Genomic DNA, 16,067 nt, shown 5'->3' with positions numbered 1-16,067 from the left:
AGAAAAGGAAAAAAAAATAGAGGAAAAAAAAAAGTAGAAAAAAAATATATAAAAAAAGAAGAAAAAGAAAGGGAAAAAAAAAAGACAAAAAAAATAAGAAAAGGAAAAAAAAAAAAATCTCTTATCTTTTTTTTTTTTTTTTAACCCTCGTATATCCTCGCAGGGACAATTGTTACTATCAAAGAGATGCAATTTATATGTTAGAAACATATAGTAAAATTTCGATATGAGACTAAAGCATAAAATACTTTTTTGTACGGCAAGGCACACGAGCATTTACAATTGCTAGAAGTGAAATTAAATAGGGGCTAAAGCAAATGATCACACAGGGTGGCTAAAAGTTGAGCTTAGCCCGCATCATTCTTTGATACAAAAATTAACATTAGCACTAAGATTAAAAAATAGCACTATTTTCTTTCAATTTTCTTATTTTGGCAAATATTCAAAAGTGTTATGACTAGTTAGATTTTAAAAATCTATTTTTATTGCATCATTTTGGTGTTTTCTTAAACTTTTTTTATTTAAAAAATAATTTTTTTTATTTCTTGTCTTTGTTTTTGGATTTTTTCGTTTTGAATTTTTTTGACAATTTTTTTTTCTTTTGTCACTTTTCAATCCTATCAGAAAAGAAAAAAAATAGAGAGAAGAGAAAAAGGAGATAAAAAAAAGAAATGAAAAAAAAAAGAGAGAAAAATAAGAAATGGAAAGATAAAATAAAAGAGAAAAAAAGAAGAAAAATAAAAAAATAATAATTTTTTGTTTCTCTACTTCTTCTTTTTTTTCCCCTCGTACATCCTCGATGGGAAAATTGTTACTGTCGAAGAGATACAATCGATATCTTAGAAACATATGATAAAATTTTGATGTGGGACTAAAACAGAAAATACTTTTTGGTGCGGCAAGGCGAGCGAGCATTTACAGTTGTTTGTAATGAAATTAGATACAGGCTAAAGCTTATGACCACACAGGGGGGCCAAAAGTAGAGCTTAGCCCATATTATTCTTGGATAAAAAAATTAAAATTAGCCCTAAGATTAAAACAGAAAATACTTTTTGGTGCGACAAGGCACGCGATCATTTTTTTTCTTGTCTTTTATTTTTTCTTTCTTGTCTTTTATTTTTTCTTTCTTGTCTTTCTTTTTTTCTTGTCTTTTATTTTTTCCCTCGTATGTCCTCATAGAGACAGTTGTTAATACCGAAGAGATACAATTTATATGTTAGAAACATATGGTAAAATTTCGATGTGGGACTACAAAAGAAAATGCTTTTTGGTGGAGCAAGGCACGCGAGTATTTACAATTGTTAGCAGTGAAATTAGATATAGACTAAAGCTTATGATAACACAAGGTAGCCAAAAGTTGAGCTTAGCCCGTATTATTCTTTGATACAAAAATTAAAAGTAGCACTAAAATAAAAAAAATAGCTCTATTTTCTTTGAATTTTCTTATTTTTGCAAAAATTCAAAAGTGTTATGGGAAGTTAGATTTTTAAAATCTATTTTTATTACATCATTTTGGTGTTTTTCTTAAATCTTTTTTTAAAAAAAATTAATTTTTTTATTTCTTGTCCTTTTTTCTTGGATTTTTTCTTTTTTAATTTTTCTGAAAATTTTTTTTTCTTTTCTTTCACTTTTCTTTCAAGAATGAAGCCAAGATCTAGTGTTTCAATACAATCATAAAAGAAAAAAAAAAATAGAGAGAAAAGAAAAAGGATAAAAAATAAGAATAATGGAAAGAAAAAAGGGCGGACAAAAAAGAAAAAGAAAAAAAAAATATAAGAGAAAAAAAGAAGAAAAGAAAAAACAATTAAATTTTTGTTTCTTGTCTTCTTCTTTTTTCCTTCATATGTCGTTGTTGGGATAATTGTTATTGTCAAAGAGATACAATTTATATCTTAGAAATCTATGGTAAAATTTCGATGTGGGACTAAAACAGAAAATACTATTTGGTGCAGCAAGGCACGTGAGTATTTACATTTGTTAGCAGTGAAATTAGATACAGGCTAAAACTTATGACCACACAGGGTGGCCAAAAGCTCAGCTTAACCCATATTATTATTTGATACAAAAATTAAAATTAGCACTAAGATTAAAAAATAGCTCTATTTTCTTCCAATTTTCTTATTTTGACAAAATTCAAAAGTACTATGGCAAGAAGGTAAGATTTTTAAAATATATTTTTATTACATCATTTTGGAGTTTTTTTTTAACATTTTTTTAAAAAAATTAATGTTTTTATTCCTTGTCTATTTTTTTGGATTTTTTCTTTTTGAACTGTTTTGACAATTTTTTTTCTTTTCTTTCACTTTTCTTTCAAGAATGAAGCCAATGATCTAGTATTTCAATCCTATCAGAAAAGAAAAAAAAATAGAGAGAAAAGAAAAATGAGTCAAAAAAAAGAATAATGAAAAAAAAAGAGAAAAGATAAAAAAAAGAGGAAAACGAAAAAAAAAATAAAGAAGAAAAAAAGAAGAAAACAATTTTTTTTTTCCTTATCTTCTTATTTTTCCACTCGTATGTGCTCCTTGGGACAATTGTTGCTGTCGAAGATATACAATTTATATCTTAGAAACATATGATAAAATTTTGATGTGGGACTAAAACAGAAAATATTTTTCGGTGCTGCTAGGCACATGAGCATTTACAATTGTTAACAGTGAAATTAGATACGGGCTAAAGATTATGACCACACAGGGTGGCTAAATGTTGAGCTTAGCCCGTATTATTCTTTGATACAAAAATTAAAATTAGCACTAAGATTAAAAAATAGCTCTATTTTCTTCCAATTTTTGTTATTTTCCCAAAAGTTCAAAAGTGTTATGGCAAGTTAGATTTTTAAAATCTATTTTAATTACAACATTGTGATGTTTTCTTAAACCTTTTTTTAAAAAAATATAATTTTTTTATTTCATGTCTTTTCTTTTTGGATTTTTTCTTTTTGAATTTTTTTGACAAACATTTTTTCTTTTCTTTCACTTTTCTTTTCGGAATGAAACCAAAGATCTGTTTCAATCCTATCAGAAAAGAAAAAAAAAAATAGAGAGAAAAGAAAAAGGAGCAAACAAAGAATAATGAAATCAAAATAGAGAAAAAAAAGAAGAAAAAGAAAAATAAAATAAAAGAGAAAAAAAGAAGAAAAGGAAAAAAAAATTACATTTGTGTTTATTGTCTCTTTTTTTTTTCCCTCCGTATGTCCTCGTTGGGACAATTGTTACTGTCCAAGAGATACAATTTATATGTTAGAAACATATAGTAAACTTTCTATATAGAACTAATACATAAAATACTTTTTGGTGCATCAAGGTACGCAAGCATTTACAATTGTTAGCAGTGAAATTAGATACAGGCTAAAGCTTATGACAACACAGGGTGGCCAAAAGTTGAGCTTAGCCTATATTATTCTTTGATATAACAACTAAAATCAGCACTAAGTTTAAAAAATAGCTCTATTTTCTTCTAATTTTCTTATTTTGGCAAAAATTCAAAAGGGTTATGGCATGTAGGATTTTTAAATTCTAATTTGACTACACCATTTTGGTGTTTTTCTAAAATGTTTTTTAAAAAAATAATAATTTTTTTATTTCTTGACTTTTTTTATGGATTTTTTATTTTCAAATTTTTTTGACTTTTTTTTTTCTTTTCTTTCATTTTTCTTTTAGGAATGAAGCCAAAGATCTAGTGTTTCAATCCTATTAGAAAATAAAAAAAAATAGAGAGAAAATAAAAAAGGTGAAAAAAAAAAAGAACAGAGAAAAACAGAAGAAAACGAAAAAAGAAAAGAAAAGAAGAATATGAGAAAAAAATAAATTTTTTTTTTCTTGTTTTTTTTTTTTTCCCCTCGTATGTCCTTGTTGGGACAATTTGTTACTATCGAAGATAAACAATTTATATGATAGAAACATATAGTAAAATTTTGATGTGGGACTAAAACAGAATATGCGAGCATTTACAATTGTTAACAATGAAATTAGATAAGTTTATGACCACAGGGTGGCCAAAAGTTGAGCTTAGCCCGTATTATTATTTGATACAAAAATTAAAATTAGTACTATCATTAAAAACTAGCTTTATTTTCTTCCAATATTCTTATTTTGGCAAAAATTCAAAAGTGTTGCGGAAAGTAAGATTTATAAAATCTATTTTTATTACATCATTTTGGTGTATTTCTTAAGCTTTTTTTAAAACAAAATTAACTTTTTTTTATTTCTTGTCTTTTTTTTTTGGATTTTTTCTTTTCAGATTATTTTGATGATTTTTTTTTCTTCTTTCACTTTTCTTTTAGGAATGATGCCAAAGATTTAGTGTTTCAATCCTATCAGTAAAGGAAAAAAAAATAGAGAGAAAAGAAAAAGTAAAAAAAAAAGAAAAATGAAAAGATGAAAAAGGAAGAAAGCGGAAAAAAACATAATAGAGAAAATAAGAACAAATTGAAAAAAAAAAATCTTGTTTTTTTTTCCCCCTCGTATGTCCTCGTGGGGACAGTTGTTACAATCGAAGAGATAATAGTAAAATTTCGATGTGGGACTAAAGCAGAAAACATTTTTTTGTGCGACATGGCACACAAGCATTTACAATTGTTAGCAGTGAAATTAGATACGGGTGGCCAAAAGTTCAGCTTAGCACGTATTGTTCTTTGATACAAAAATTAAAATTAGCACTAAGATTGAAAAATAGCTCTAGTTTCTTCCAATTTTCTTATTTTGGCAAAAATTCAAAACTGTTATGGCCAGTGAGATTTTTAAAATCTATTTTTATTACATCATTTTGGTGTTTTTCTTAATCGTTTTTTAGAAAAAAATTTATTTTTTTTATTTCTTATCTTTTTTTTTTGGATTTTTTCTTTTTGAATTTTTTTGACAACTTTTTTTTCTTTTCTTTCACTTTTCTTTTAGGAATGAAGCCAAAGATCTATTGTTTCAATCCTATCATAAAAGAAAAAAAAAAAGAGAGAAAGAAAAAGGAAAAATAAAAAATAAAAAAAAAGAGATAAAAAGCATAAATGGAAAAAAAATTAAAAGAGAAAAAGAAGAAGAGAATGAAAAATAAAATAAAATTCTTTTTTTTCTTGTCTTTCTTTTCTTTTCTTTTTTTTTCTTCCTTTTATGTCCACGTTGGGACAATTGTTACTATCGAAGAGATACAATTTATATGTTAGAAACATATATTAAAATTTCGACGTCGAACTAAAATAAAAAATACTTTTTGATGTGGTAAGGCACACGAGCATTTACAATTGTTAGCAGTGAAATTAGATACGGGCTAAAGCTTATGACCACATAGGGTGGCCAAAAGTTGAGCTTAGCCCGTATTAGTCTTTGATATAAAAATTGAAATTAGCAATAATATTAAAAAATAGCTCTATTTTCTTCTAATTTTCTTATTTTGGCAAAAATTCAAAAGTTTCATGGTAAGTAAGATTTTTAAAATCTATTTTTATTAGATTTTTAAAATCTATTTTTATTACATTATTTTGTTGTTTTTCTTAAACCTTTTTTTAAAAAATAATTTTTGATTTCTTGTCTTTTATTTTTGGATTTTTTCTTTTTGAATTTTTTTGACAATTTTTTTTTCTTTTCTTTAACTTTTCTTTCAGGAATGAAGCCAAAGATCTAGTGTTTCAATCCTATCAAAAAAGAAAAAAAAAAATAGAGAAAAAAGAAAAAGGAGTAAAACAAAGAAAAATGAAAGAAAAAAAAGAAAAGATAAATAAAAGAAGAAAAGGAAACAAAAATAAAAAAGAAAAAAAGAAGAAAACCAAACAAAAATTAATTTTTTTTCTTGTCTTTCTTTTTTTATTTTTATTTTTTCCCTCGTATGTCCTCTTTGGGACAATTGTTACTATCAAAGAGATACAATTTATATGTTAAAAACATATGGTAAAATTTCAATGTGGGACTAAAACAGATAATACTTTTGGTGCGGCAAGACATGCGAGCATTTACAATTGTTAGTAGTGTAATTAGATATGGGCTTTTAGCTTATGACGATACATGGTGCCCAAAAGTTGAACTTAGCCCGTATTATTCTTTGATACAAAAATTAAAATTAGCACTAAGATTAAAAAATAGCTCTATTTCTTCCAATTTTCTTATTTTGGCAAAAATTCAAAAGAGTTATGGCAAGAAAGATTTTTAAAATATATTTTTATTACATCATTTTGGTGTTTTCTTAAACCTTTTTTTAAAACATACTTATTTTTTTTATTTCTTGTCTCTTTTTTTTTTTTTTTTGAATTTTTTGACAAATTTTTTTCTTTTTCTTTCACTTTTCTTTTAGGAATGAAGCCAAAGATATAGTGTTTCAATCCTATCAGAAAAGGAAAAAAAAATAGAGAGAAACGACAAAGAAGAAAACAATAGATAAATGAAAAAAAAGAAGCAAAGAGAAAATAAGAAGACAAGGAAAAAAAAAGAAGAAAAAGAGAAAAAAACAAGAAAAGAAAATAAATAAATAAATAAATAATTTGTCTTTTTTTTTTTGTTTTTACCCAATGTCCTCGTTGGGACAATTGTTACTATCGAAGAGATACAATTTATATGTTCGAAACATATAGTAAAATTTCGATGCGGGACTAAAACATAAAATACTTTTTGATGCGGCAAGACACGCGAACATTTACTAATGTTAGCAGTGAAATTAGAAACGGGTTAATGCTTATGACCACACAGGGTGGCCAAAAGTTGAGCTTAACCCATATTATTCTTTGATACAAAAATTAAAATTACCATTAAGATTAAAAAAATAGCTTTATTTTATTCCAATTTTCTTATTTTGGCAAAAATTAAAAAGTTTTATGGCAAGTAAGATCTTTAAAATATATTTTATTACAGCATTTTGGTGTTTTCTTAAAAAAAAAAAATTAAAAAATTAATTTTTTTATTTCTTGCCTTTTTTTTGGATTTTTTCGTTTTGAATTTTTTTGACTATTTTTTTTCTTTTCTTTCACTTTTCTTTTAGGAATGAAGCCAAAGATCAAGTTTTTCAATCCTATCAGAAAAAAAAAAATAGAGAGAAAAGAAAAAGGATAAAAATAAAAAAGAAAAAAAAAAGAGAAAAAAAGAAGATAAGGAAAAAATAAAAAATAAAAGAGAAAAAAGAAGAAAAGAAAAAAACATCAAATTTTTCTTTCTCTCTTTCGCCTCATTTATTAAGACAATTAAAGATCACATTCTCTTCTCTCTTCCCTTTTAGTCTCAAGCATAAGCATTAATAAGGTTCTTCCATCTTCATCTTTTAATGCTTTTATAGTTATTCATAAAAATGATTTGAATTTTTTTAGACTAGTTTGGATGACTTCGACTTGTCACGTATTACTATTACCTTACTATTTATGGAAGATCTTTATTAAAATCCTCTTTTTTTATTAAACCCCTTTTTACACTTCTTTTGAACTCCAATGCTAAGGTGCATGAAAACGACGGTCCGAGCGAGATACTGCCTTGTGGCCCTATTCTTATTCGGGATGTAATTTGATGGGACCCTTTCTCTATCAACTATTCGACACGTTTGCACCTAAAACCTAGGCGGGGAACAGAGTTTTCTGCTTGTATTTTTTAGTATAAATAGTCTGGCGCCAACCGTGGGGCCTGTCATGCTTTCCTTGCACCATAGTCGTTGAAGGGGCCCTTTGAATCTTGTTTCAAAGGGGCACCATCAACCTGGAAGTCATCCTGGCTCCTATGAGCTGTTCTTTTGGCTTCTTGAGACCCGAAATTGATGATGGACACTGGAAAGAGCTCTGAAGCCATTCCTAGTAGCTTCTTCCCATCTCGACAGTCACTCTTTGCGATTTCTGAAACTTTATAAATTTGTCTCCATTGACAGTGGCGCTGGTGTCATTGCCAATGACGCCACACATTTGAGTCTCAGGAAGCCCTTATGTCCTTTCGCCCTTCTTTCTTGGAGCATTGTTAAGAGACAATATGTCGCTATTGACAGTGGCACTGGCGCCACTGGCATATGCACCATGAGGTTTCATCTCAGTCCTCTATCTTTCCTTCTTTACTTGCTCATTAGGGTAGGTTTACTATTTTTCTGCACCACCTTCTCGCCTTTCAGCCTTAGAGGCGCTGGAGCCACTAACACAAGCACCAGAAAGTTTCATCACAGTTCCTCTTTTTATTATCTCTTCTGTTTAGTAGAGTAGTTTCCTTTCTTTCTTACATATTTCTGCCCCCTCGGCAGTTTTGAAACTTAGGGTTCCTCACCTTCATCTCACATTGCAGCTTGAGAAGGCTTACACCAGGTTCGGCATAAGCCACGTCTTTCACTTGAACCAAGCTTTGATTAGTTTATGACCCAAAGCGCACATTGCAAGGCACCAACATGTCTGGTACTCACTCATTGTCGCGGCACCCAACCCTTCACTTTCATTGCTCTTTGGTCGGCAAACCGACCCAAGTGCCTATCTGTAGACACCCCAATCTCGACTGAAGAAGTTATGGATAGGTTGAAATGTCCCAGGTAGACAACCCAGATATTTTAAATCATTCCCCCACTAGAACCCCTTCTTCATAAACCTAGCTCCACCAAACCCTTATTGCTCTAGTGGGACTAAAGGCGTCAAGAGGTAGAACAAGGTAAGACAGACTCAGAACGACCTAAACATGTAGCATTCAAAAAGGAAGGGTATGATGTTACCTCAACGAACATCAAAGCCCTACCAAAAGTCTGATGCCAGGATACCAAAGGCACCACAGTCAACATGGGCAACCCGGGAGAATAGATGCCTGGCACCACCGCCAATCCAAAAGGAGCTAAACCCTGGGCCTCCCTTTCTAAGCTTCAAAATGGTCAGAAGCCTGGCGGTAGTCCTTTCAACCAACGCCAGGTCCTAAGACCTCCACCATGCTGAAAACAGTCTAGCCGATGTGATTGAAGTGACGGGCTAACATGTCAGTCCGTACCCATTGACATGACAGACTCGTACTAACATGTCTGATGTCAGTATGACTAGAGGTTATCGATTTCTTATTGGTTGATGAGCAGATGAAGGTACAACCAAGATGGCGGGACGGTATCTGACGATAGTCCAAATGTCGTCGGCGCTAGTTGAAATAGCTTCAAGCCGCGATTGGTCCAACCGGCGCCAGCGCCAATCCAAGTGTCGTTAAGGCTCAGATGACTCAAAAATCACACAGAACCGACCTATAGGTTTTCATGAATCCATTTTTACATATAAATAACCCTTTTTACCTCAAGCAAAAGGCCCGAGTTCCCTTAATCTTGTGCCTAGGTTATGCAAAAAAATCTCTTGATCTTAAGCTTCTACTTGAGGTTAAGAGAAGAGCTCCAAGGTGAGCCCACTTGAGCAAGCACCCATCCTACCAAACCCTTCAATCCAAAACTCAGACTACAAACTCCTTCAAGCTACAATCCTAATTGAAGGCGGTTCGGATAACCATACCTTTCGGGCCATCTTCTTCTTATTTCTACGTGCCCTGTTAAAAAATCGAGAAAGTTCAGGATTGATCGTGCAATTATACGATCTGAATCGGTACCGACTCCATGCTCAACCTAAATCATCATCTTCTTTTCTTTTCTTTTGATTCTTGTGTTCATTCCTCTTTTACCTATTTTCTCATATTTTTTCTCTATTTTCTCCTATCTATTATTTTATTTATATCCACTTTCTTTTCATTTTAATGTAGTATTTATTACTCATGGTTCCTTTTCTTTTTATCTTCTTATTTAATGATTGTCTTCTCTTGGTTAATGGCATTTATTCCCTTGTGAATGATGCATTCATTTCTCTTTCTTGCTTCCCCTATTTAGTAGTATAGATCTTCTACTCTCACCTAAATTGTCATCTCTTTTATTACTTGGTTATTTTTATGATTTTTTGGTGCACTTATTTCTTTTAATGTCATTGTACTTGTTTCTTTCCCTTTTCTCACTCATTTAATAATACATATTCTCCCCCTCTCTCGTCTACTTCTCTTAGTTAGTTACATTTATTTCTCTTTTTCCTTTTTGTTTATCGCATAGAATAGATTGAACAATCTTTTACTCCTTCTATCCCTTTTGTAGCATGATGATACTTCTTTTTATTTGTTGTATTTGCTTCTTTTGATTAGTTACATTTGTTCCTCTTTCTTATTTCCTTTATTTGGTAGTGTAGATGTTCTCAACCCATCCAATCCCTCATCGCTTTTGTCAAATGGTTATTTTCTTTCTTTTTGTTGCATTTGTTTCTTTAACTTAATGTATTTGTTTCCCTGTCATCTCTTGTCTACTTAATGATATAGATCTCTCCCATCTCTCATCTTCTCTACCTAGTACTTGTTGTTCTCTTTTATAATGTTTTTTCATATTAGTTAGGGATGTTTGTTTTGATCTCTTTTCTTTTCCCTTATTCTATGGTTTAAATATCATCTTCTCCATCCCTCTCATTCCATATTCCCTCTTATATTTATTTTGTCTACTTCCCTTATATTTTTTTCAATAGATTAGTCGCCATTATTCTCTTCTTGTTACATCTATTTTTCTTGCCTTTTATTATCGTTTATTAATAACTCATGCTCATCCATTTCTCGCTCCCCCTCTCCATGTGTCATTTTCTATTCTTCTCTATCTCACTTATGTTAGAAATCCTTCTAACGAACTTTCCTTTTGTCTCTTTTATATATCAAGTTTTATTGCTTTCATTGCATGTTATTTATTAGTATTGGTTTTTTTGCGTCTTTTCCTCACTATATTCCCGTCCATGTTGCATTATTATATTTATTATCATATTGTGCTTATATCTCTTTGCCTCATGGAGAAGGATCTCTTCTCTTTCCTCCTTCATAATCACTCGTGTATCTCTACAATCTTCTCTCTCTCTTTCATTCTATGGTATCCCGCTTAGTGTAGATAGTAACTTACATTTAATAATCTCCATGCTTTTTACTTTCTTATTCTTCATGCATTTCATAGTCAGATTATTCATTCCTGATTATTTTTTTTTCCCTAGCTTAGTTGTTTATTTGTGATTCTCCTCCTTTGTTATCTTTCTAAATCCATTTTCCTAAAACCTTCCTTTTATCTCAACCCCCTTTTTAAAGAAATTTCTTGTTGAGTGTTGGAAGATATTTTCCATCATCATGGGGCCCTTGCTCAATAAAAGCTTAGCAAACAATGAAAATTCTGACAGTCTCATAATAGCCCCAGAACTGGTCAAGATCTTCATAAAGACTCTCAAAAGTCTCCTGCCATCCGACAGGTCTAAGGCAGTGCAAACTGAGGAACAGTTTCGGCAGTATCGGCCTCTTATACCCTGAAACGGACCCTATAACTAGAGTTATATTTTTAGTGTCTCAATTTGCTGTGGGACCACCGCTATTGGATCCGACACGGTTGAAAACTCTCAGGGATCAAATTTTAGCTTGAACGGACCTCCCATGAAGAAGTTATAGGTGAAAGAGCGAAACAAGAGGAGCTGTACGCTATTCCCGTGTGGCCACCTTGCAACTCAACTCTATTAAAGGGGAAGTCACGACCAGTGACTTTCGATGCTTATATCTCACCCGTCTCAAGTCGGATCAAGCCCAAATTTTGTGAGCGTATTTGTCTAATCAAGACCAGCGTTTTGATATGTGGCAAGCCCCACGACGACGCCTAAGCGCGAAGAAAAGCTAAAGAGAAGTTGCTGATTCGGGAAGAAAGTGCAGAAAATTCAGCAGCATTACGCCTCGCTCGAGTGGCAAAATCATGCCACTCGCGAGCCTGATAGACATGAAACCAATTCCATTGCGTGCATAAGGTCTAGGGCTATCACTAGTCCGAACCCTGTACATGATGAACGGTCGAATTCCGCTTGCAAACTTCGTCGTCAAAATTCCAGATTCCGGCCAAAATTTCAAGTTTGCAAAATCTTCGTCCGGGCACGAAATTGAGCTGCATTTGTTGCTCCGCGATTGTGACGGCATGCTCAATGTGATCCAGTGACGAAATAACATAAAAACATCAAGGACCGAGCACACGATCGATCCGAAGCTTCAAGATTCATTCAAATATCAAGTCACATGATCGTACCCTAAAGACACGATCCCTACAAGAAAAAAATTATCTCACGATCAAATGGGCATCGGAACGACCCCAGATCATGCATGTTCTAGGGCAGCACAGTGACTGTTTTGGAATTCCACAAATTGTTAGGAAGGGGCAATCTGTCATTTTGCACCATTTTTTCTAATTTCTTTTAATGCATTTTAATCTCAATTTCCAACAATTAGGGTTGCTTTTGATCATCCACCGATGTTTGGGGCAAATTCTATATATACCACGTACCATCATTGTACGCAAAAAGGCTTGAACCTTCATAAAAGAGAGAGTTTTTACTTAATAAAGTTTCTCTTTCTTCTCATTGCTGGCTCACATTTGGAGAGAGAGTAAGAAGAGAGAAACTTTTGAGCCGATACCCCTAAGCTTAAGGTAAATTTTCTCTCTCATCTTTTCTCTCTTTTTTTCTTCGTTTGACCCTCCCTTATAGGACATGCACGACAGTGGCAGTGCCGTGCATGCCTCTTTCTTTCCTTTTTTTCTCCTTCCTGTAATTCCACAGGTCGTGCATAACGATGGCAGCGCCATGCACGAACTCCTTTTCCTCTGCTGTTTGTGTGTCTCCATTTCTCGGTGAGATTTGTAGATGGCACCGCTCATCGTTGTCCGTAGGTGTGTCCTTGACATCTCAGCGAGGAACGCAGGTCGCGAAGCTTATTGTCGTCCGCAGGGGCTTCACCCTGCCACGTGAATATTGCAGGCAACAGCGATCTCCATCGACGTTCGCGAAGGGTCGCATCAATACTCATCGCCGTCCACGAGCTTCTCTTTTGTGCCCGACGACTATCGCCGTGTGCAGGCTTCTTCCGTTCGCTCGGTGCCCATCGCCGTGCGCATGCTCCTTCTGCGCCTCTCAGCGTCTATCACCATGCAAAAGCTTCCCTAGTGCCCCACGCCGATCGTCGTGCTCTCCATGAGAGGTAATCGTTGTGTGACCCATGAGAAGTTATCGCCGTATGCCTCACCAGAAGCTATCGCCGTCCGCAAGAGACATGTGGCCTTCTCGCGTTGCCTATGGCGATGCTTCTTGCCGTCCGCAGGTTTCTCTTGTGCCCCATGCCTATCGCCATGCGCTCCATGAGAGGTAATCGCGACGTGATCCATGAGAAGTTATCGCTGTGCGCCTCGCTAGAAGCTATCGCCATCCACAAGAGACATGTGGCCTTCTCTTGTTGCCAACGGCAACGCTTCTTCCCGTCCGCGGGTTTTTCTCGTGTCCCACATCTAGCGTCGTGTGCCTCACAGGGAGCTATTGTCGTGAGCCTCACCAGAAGCCATCACCGCCAACAAGGGATGCGGTGTCTTCTCATGATGCTAACGGAGAGGCCCACTGTTGTCTGGATTCTTCTCCCCCCTTTCACCATCTCTCTTTCTCTCTCTTCATTCCCTTTTCTTCTCTTCTTTCTTTTCTCTTCTCATTTGACTGAGGGTAGACTTGGCTTAACACTGCCATACCGGCCTCGGTTTCATGTAGTAATGCCGTTGTGCTGGTCCCAAGTACCATGCCCATCTTACTATCACTCCGAGTCAGTATTTCCAGCTATCACTCTAGTCTCGCCTCTTCATCAAGTTCTCTTCTCTTTTTTATCTTTATTTGAACTTTCCACTTCATCACTCTAACTTCTCACATTCTTAACCATGCGAATGTGCATTATCCTAAGACAAGGGTGGGCCTTTCGGCTCACTTGTCTTGCAAGTTAACCATAGTAGTGTTGTGTAGAAAACAAGGTGATCGCAAGTCAAGGGAGGTGATTCCGAACCAGCTAAAGCAATTGGGGCGTTTCTTCGTGATCTAAGAGGGCGCCCACGTGAGGTAGCTTGAGTAAGTGCTGAACCCACCTTAAATTCCTCTCTCATCAGTTGGTATACCTACCCTTGCTCTTGAGAAAAGTTCCTGAGAGAGCGATCTCAAGTCCCAGGTTCATAAGAAACCAGAGATACGTGCCACTGGATCATCTAGATCCGAAGGGCAAGATCGAGGCACCTAACCAGCTTGGCGACTCCACTGGGGACTTATTACCCCTTCGACGGTCCACTCTTGTTTGATCAATATCATCTTTTACTTTATGCACTACTTTCTATGGGACTTGGGTTATGTAACCCATTCATCTGAGTCGAGGACTTTCTTATCCCTACACTCGTGACTGTCCTAAGGAAGCGAACGGCTCAAGCTTCCTTCCTTACACTCCTTATGAGTCGTGACTCACAGTCTGGCTCCCAGGTCCTTTCTTAGGTTGGTGCGAGTTGGGACTTAAAAGTCCTTGACTCCCTGCTTCCTCGCCCTGGTGGACCCTCCACCAAGGCCCCTTGCATTGGTAGTGCATCTGCTACTGCACACAGCACGTACCCTGCTACTGCCAAGTCCTATGCCAGTCATATTATTGGGGTACGCCAGAAGGCTGCCCTGTCCACTCTCGCCAAAGGAAATCAAGTTGCCATCGCGTCTGAGGGTCGCCTCAAGGATTCCCCTTGAACTCCTTCGCTACCCGGAACCTCTACACCTAAATGCTCGACACACAGAGGCGAAAATCCTGGGATCTCCACCTCATGCACACACCTAAAAGCTTGTGGTCCAACCACTCGAGTCACACCTCGGGGCAACCTTCGTGCTGCCTCAAACTCATGTTCAAGGCTAGGCCTTCTCGGGCCAAACCCTACACGCGCCATGCATCCCACAGCTGGGGGCAGTGCCAGTTCGGTCTCAACTCGAGCACGAGGGTCGACCACTTTGTCCTCCCTCTCACCACACACAGCTTCACCCTGTGAAAGATGGGCTTCTACCCGGTCCCTCACAGACACAAGCTTGTAGGTCTTGACCTCCTAAGGTTGAACCAGTTGAGCAAATCCGGGCTGACCCCTCAGGTCACCTGGACGGTTAACCCAAAAGGTGCACACGCACCGACTTTGCAGGTTCCATCCCTACCCCGACTCAGGCGGAGTCACGAACCAGCCCCTCTTCTGTCACTCCTCTCTCACCAGGCAAGCACCTCGAGACCTGGTACTCAAAGGTCTTCCTTAAGAGTACCATCTTGAGTCAGCCTTAGGTCAGTCGTGCACCCAGGCCCCACAAAGGAATTCGAGGTAACGGCCTAATGTCAGACAAGAGCCTCTAGCCTCCAAGGCAAAATCCCAAGTTGCCTTCTATTCTAAGACCCCACTCCCTACTCCAGCTCATAGATACGGCTCTTGCGTGCTCAAAGAAGGCGGGGCAGTCCAGACCTCAGGCTCGGTTCTGGAGTACAGTCCACAGCAGCCTCAGGATTAAGCAGAAGAGAGGCCTTCAGATCTTGACTAAAGAAGCCTCCAAGGCAGTTGAGGTCACCACCCTTAGTGACCTCCTACCTCATAATCCCTTCTTCCCTCTCCAAACTCCAGAACCGAGTAGGTCCAAGAATACTGCTCGGTGATTACTGTTCAGAAGCCACAGTCCCAAGACCGTCGAGAACCGGTCCTCACAAGATTGACATATAAGGCTCGAGTTCAGTCGGGCATGCTGAGCCCCTGCAAGCTGACTTTCCACGCCCGACTCGCCAACCCCGGCCATCCATTACTCCACCTGACTCTAACCTTCCAGAAGAAACGGTCAGTGTCATGGGGATTAATGAGCCAAACGACTCCCAAGAAGGGCAGATGACCAGGTTTGAGGTAATGATGCAGTCCATCCTCGAAAAGATGGAATGCCTAGAAGCCTCCAGGTCCCCTTCTTCTCACCATGAGACCGATTCTCCGGCTGGTGAAGACACTGTTCCAAGGAAAACTCCCCCACCAGTCTCTCAGGACAGCTCTGCCTCACGCGGGGTCTCCTAAACCGACATAGATGCCATGGTGGCCCATAGCCTCAAGAACAAGGTCTCAGGTATGCAAGAGGCCCCGCTCTATCAGAAGCCGTACCCTTCGTACATTGACTAGGTGTCATTTCCCCCAAACTATAAAAAATGGAAGCTCCCCCCTGTTCAATGGTACTATGTCTCCTCACGAGCATATTGCCCACTTTCAAGGGGCTCGTAGGGAGACAGCAACTGACGGAT

Source organism: Amborella trichopoda, chromosome 4, assembly GCF_054954075.1.
Source record: "Amborella trichopoda isolate Santa Cruz 75 chromosome 4, AtrichopodaSantaCruz75HAP2 v2.0, whole genome shotgun sequence".
NCBI classification, from domain to species: Eukaryota; Viridiplantae; Streptophyta; class Magnoliopsida; order Amborellales; family Amborellaceae; genus Amborella; species Amborella trichopoda.
This window is presented reverse-complemented; position numbering follows the sequence as displayed.